Source organism: Taudactylus pleione, unplaced genomic scaffold (genome assembly GCF_031769625.1).
Source record: "Taudactylus pleione unplaced genomic scaffold, aTauple2 ptg000061l, whole genome shotgun sequence".
Classification (NCBI taxonomy): domain Eukaryota; kingdom Metazoa; phylum Chordata; class Amphibia; order Anura; family Myobatrachidae; genus Taudactylus; species Taudactylus pleione.
Genome location: NW_028284463.1, coordinates 2,297,622 through 2,303,827, shown reverse-complemented (window position 1 = coordinate 2,303,827; position 6,206 = coordinate 2,297,622).

The window sequence follows — 6,206 nt, the reverse complement described above, 5'->3', positions numbered from 1 at the left end:
TAAAATGACAGAAATAAACAAATACACAGCTCAAATATACTTTTATTTAAAGTGAAATAAATGAGTATTGGGGACTGTCCAACAGGAAACCAGAAAAATGTAAATCTTAATTGAGTGCAAGCATCCATATTTCAATGTATACTAGGGATTTCCACAGTACATTCTAGTGTTTATTCAGTGATTACATAGTGTTATTTTGAATTCTTTCAAAACATGCAACTGTTTCCGATAACTGGGCCTCAGTTTATACAATGTTGCACCTGGTCTGTATTATCTTATAAAGCAACTGGATTACGTTGTAAACTGAAAACTCTGAATCTTATCATCTCTGCCATTATTCATACTTTCCCAAGAGACCCACTGCTCAACATCAATAGCATGGTTGAGGACAATTTTAATGACAATGTACAAAATAACATGTTACATAGGGCCTGATTCAGACCCACTCGAAAGCGGCTGTCCGCTCGCAAGTGGGTCGATGTTGTGCACTGCGCATGCACACGACGGCGGGAGCTCCGTCGTGCGCATGCGCCAGACGTGACGAGCGAAGGACTTTCCTTCGCTCGTTGTGTCTGATCAAAGGGGGCGTGCTGTTGATTGACAGCACGCCCCCTTTGGTGGACGTGCCGGGGGCGTGCCTGCTTGACGGGGGCATTCCCAAGGGAATGCCTACTGTTCAGAAGCCGGCCCACTGACATCACTAGTGATGTCAGTGGGAGTGATTTTGGCTCTGATAGAGCCAAAATCACTCCGGGCCTTGCGGTTGAAAAACTGAACTGCAGGCTCCGGCTCGCAGTGGCGATGGTCGCGATGGTCAAGACCATCGCGGCCATCAAACTGCATGCTCGTATAGGCTGTGGGTGGTGACCCACAGCTATATGAGCGTCGAGGAGGATGCTCCATAATTATGGAGGGCGGCCCTCATTAATGAGGGCCATAGTTCCTTTAATATTGGGAGGAAATAAGGTAATTTGGAGCCCCTTGAACAAACTAGCTTTGCTTTGCCTAAGCTGCCAACCCTCCAGTTTGTATTTAGTAAAAGTGTTTAGCAGAGCCGGGAACCTTAAGAGCAATCGGTGTATGAGGCTACTTCCTAAAACTGTGGAAAATTGATATTCATGAAATACATATTGTATGAGGAAGACCTTTGGTGACAATTAGAACAGAGTACAGAGACTTTTGTAATGGTGGATTCCAGTGGGGATGGGCTACAATTGCGTGATGATATGAACACTGATAAGGGCGAGGGTGAGGATGAGAATGATAATGACATCTTCCGACTGTAAACATGATTAATAACAACACTGTTCACTGTCTTAAGCCACTGGTAGCTAGTTTGTGGGGGCCCAAACAACTCAAGCACTTCAGCCACAAAAGTTGCAGTCCCTGTTGCTAAAGTGCTTGGTTTGTTAAACGCTACATGTAATTTTTAATATGCAACATAAAGGTCAGTGGGTGAAAATGCCCAAGAACATTTCCATCATTCACCACTTTTTGTACTTTTTCTGGGACATTCATGTTCTTTTGTATCTTGTAATGCAATCCATCATCAGCTTCTCATCCAGGTGTATAGGCAGGGCCAGTTATGCAGCTTAAGGTGACTTCCTAAGAGTGCCAGCCACTGGAGGACACTACTAAGTCCACAAAAAAAGAAGGATGTCTCTTTCAGTCCCTACTGATGACCAAGGCTGATGCAGGTGTGTGGGTAGGTGGGGGTGGGCATGTGTGTGTTAATGAGTGCAGACAGTCTTAGCGTGTATAGGGTTGGTGGTGATGGTGGTGGTTTTATTAAGTGCTGTGTATGTATATGTGTGTGGGTTTCATGAGAGCTAGCAGGGTGAGATGTATGTGTGGGGTTAATGGGTGCTGACATATAATGGGGCACAGATATGTGGTTTAAATATATATTGGGGCTTTGATGTATAGCATAATTATAATTTGGGGATACTGTTGTATGGCATAAAATTAATCTGTAGCACAGATGTGTGGCATATTATGATATAGGGGCAGTGCTATAAGGTAGAGTATGATTTTTTTCTCTGCTGTGTGTTATATAATAGTTGGGGCATTTCTATATAGTACAGTATATCATCAATTTGAGATACTGCTGTGTGGCATATTATAAAATGACATCACCAATATGTGGCATAGTATTGGAGAGAGCAGGGGCAGGGGCAGTGGATGAAATGGTGCCTAGAGCACCCAGACACACTTTTTTTATTTTTAATTATATTTTGTACTCAATCTATCAATGTCATTTGAATTCATGTTTTTTAATGATTTGTTCCAATTATCAAATTATGTTTAATTTATTATTATATTCTGTATTAAATCAGTTAATCAATCAATAAATCAACCTCATTGGATTTTGGATGCTTGTTTTTTGTTGTTTTTTTCCATTTCTCTGTTTTACTTTTTTATTAGTTTCTTTTTTTTGTTAATTTATTTATTTTATTTATTATTAACCCTAAAAAAATCTATTAATCAAGCTCATTTGTATACTTAAATTTAAATGATTTGTTCCATTTATAATTTTTTTTATTGATAGTTATATTCTGTAATCAATCAATCAATAAATAAATTAATCAATCAGTCATGAAGATCTTTACCTGGCTTTAACTACGTAGTACTCCACCTCAATTTACCTGTGCTGGCCTTTGGCCTCTAATCTATTTAGTGATTTATGAAAACATCCTACAGCATCATATAGTTTATATTAAATGGTTATCCTTTCTGCCACTGCAGTGCCACTATGTTTCATAGATGTACTATATTCTTTTTTAAACTGCCATGTATTTGTGCACATAATATACACATGTTGAAGGAAAAGTATGCTCAGAGCAGCCGAGTCACAAATTACCCGATGCACTGAGAGAGGATATTTGGCACGGCTGTAACCACAATAAGAAAGGACACATCTGTGTATTGAAAACAGAAAAGCAAAAGGTAACCAGTTCTTATAGATGCACTCACTGAGAATTTATTACTTAACATTTATTAGTTATTACCTTTAAAATCTTACTTTGCTACTCTACAATTTGTTGAAAATGGCAAATATACAAACAGGGGAGAGGTTGTGGCCAGTATCATGAGTTGTGTCACATGACAACATATACATATATTTGACATTGATCACATAATACAACAATAATAATACTGATTTGATATATATGATTAAAAACTGGGTTAATAACTCCCTATCTCTCCACATGGATTCTAATGATAGTTCATTAGTTGTAATTGAAAGACATAATACTCAACATTCTTGGATATTTTATTACACGCCAACACATAGAAAATACTTTTATATTGTATATTTATATATATCATAATACATTTTAATATTCAATATCAAGGTATTTGGGAAAGATTTAGCAAAGCTTGGAAAGAGATAAAGTGAGAAGAGATAAAATACCAACCAATCAGCTCCTAACTCTCATTTTTTAAACCCAGCCTGTAACATGACAGTTAGAAGCGGATTGGTTGGCACTTTCTCTCTCTCCATTTTAATTTTATCTCTCTCCAAGCTTCGATAAATCTCCCACATAGTGTGACGAGCATTTTAAAACTATTGGCCAAAGCTACTGATCATTGGCAGCATTGACAAACCAACCCTTAGTAAAACTACTCCCAAGCCTCCACATTGTGTTCTCTGATTAATTCAATGATTGCCATCACACTGTGAGGGCTAAGTAGCAAGTTTCAACCATTAGAGGTGCTGTGAGTTTACATCCCAATGGTGATCCTCCTCACACAGCCATCAGACTATACTGTCCCTGCTGCTGCCTCTGACCGATTTAATGCTTCTGTGTTTTGTTCCTTACATCCTGTGGGCATATCTGGAGTTGGCCTGGCACTAGGATGAAGAACTTTTTTTAGGGAGCAAAGAAACTGAATATCTTTGATTGCTCATAAGAGAATAATATAGTGAATGCATGGCCGGATTATTGACAAGGCGAAAAAGGTGGCCGCCTAGGGCCCAGTGGGGCAGCCACCCACCAACATCAGAGGGATTTCACCTCATAATGCAGATTATTTTACTTACTGAATAGTAGATAATACACCATTCCAGAATAATAGTGTCACTCGTCTGTGGAACACTTGCATATACCCGGAGTCTATATAACAACTTGAGACCAATGTGGAAATCAGGATAATAGTATCCTATATGTCTGTTTTATTTCAAGGCCCTTTATATACTGTATATTAGACCACCTAGAACTGATTTTCTAATGAGTAAATGATCACACTTTCGGGGAATAGTATTACTAAGCATTTCCCACACTTGACAAAATTGTATTAGTGCTAGTGATACATTTTACTGCTAGTGATACATTTTACTGCTAGAGATACATGTTTACTGCTAGTGATACATTTTACTGCTAGTGATACATTTTACTGCTAGTGATACATGTTTACTACTAGTGATACATTATACTGCTAGTGATACATGTTTACTGCTAGTGATACATTTTACTGCTAGTGATACATGTTTACTGCTAGTGATACATTTTACTGCTAGTGATACATGTTTACTGCTAGTGATACATTTTACTGCTAGTGATACATGTTTACTGCTAGTGATACATGTTTACTGCTAGTGATACATTTTACTGCTAGTGATACATGTTTACTGCTAGTGATACATGTTTACTGCTAGTGATACATGTTTACTGCTAGTGATACATTTTACTGCTAGTGATACATGTTTACTGCTAGTAATACATTTTACTGCTAGTGATACATGTTTACTGCTAGTGATACATTTTAGTTCTAGTGATACATTTTGCAAACTAATCTCATCACCTTGTTACAAAGTAACAAGTTGTATTGTCTATATCAAACTCACTTTCTGTGGGGGGAATTAAATTGTTTTTATCATGACTGTCAGTAATAGGCACCCAACGGAGCAATTTAATTGTTGCTCTGATCGGGCGCAAGTGCTGCGGCCATCCACATTATTGCTCACAGACTCCTTAGGCTAAACCCAGTGCTTTTGGGCATGAAAAGTACAATAATTATTGGGCACCCAAAACAATTGAATTGCTTCATTGAGCGCCCATTATTTATCACCACCCTAAAAACAATTGAATTGTACCGTGTGAGTTTGTTTTTACTCTTATTATATATTTCAAAGTTTCTTATTGTTTTACATGTGTAATTTTAAAAATTGTAATGATACATCTGATTCTTACTATTAATTTTATTAACAAACTGACAACGTGTGGCTCCAATTACTGCTATCTGGTTTGACTTTTTTTATTTTTTACATATGCTATATGCAAATTTACCCTGAGTTTGCCACAGGTAGAAGCAAATTGGGCCGTGAGTAGACAGTCTTGAATATGTATGTGGTATTTTATTATATAACAGCTTTTATTAATTCATTCTTGTTCTTGAGAGCTGGAATTGTGTAGTTTTTTTGCATTGGGGAAATTACATTATTAACAGTGGATACTCCTGTTGGTATTTATCTAATATTTATTTACATGTATTGGTTAAATCTGAAAATAAATTGTCAAATTAACTACAAGTTATTTTTCTTTTAGAGCATTCGTATACATTACATGGTAGAAACAATAACGCATTTTGAATTTTTTAGATGAAAGAACACAACTTCTGTAAGTGGTTCTAACACAAAATCATTCATACGAGCACAGTATTGTAACTGTACACTATAGTACATTCCATAATCATCATCAACATATATTTATTTATAAGACACCTGCAATTCTGTGTCACCAGGTAAGCAGGTTTGATTTACATGAATATAATAGGCAAACATAACATCAAAAATATAATAAAGCATAATAGCACATACATGACCACATGAGCGTCATACACACAGCTACAACTAAAACAGATAAAGGTTCAAAAATGAAAGTTAAATACAAAGTAGAAAGAGAGTGGACAGGCATGAGACATTGGAATAGCAGGACTTATATTGTATGGAAGTGGCATTCTGTACTATATATCATTTTCCTTGATACACTTTTAGTAGCAAACACTATATGCAGTATGAGCATTATACTAAAACAATCAAGTACATTTTAAAAAAAAGTTTTCATAATATTTAAATGTGTGTTTGATTTCCTACTGAGTTTTACAGTAAAGAGTTTGATTTGAGTACAAAATTATATAGTAATAGCACAATGGACCCAGGTTCACAATATTCAAGTATCCCTGTTCTATAATTTACATGCAAC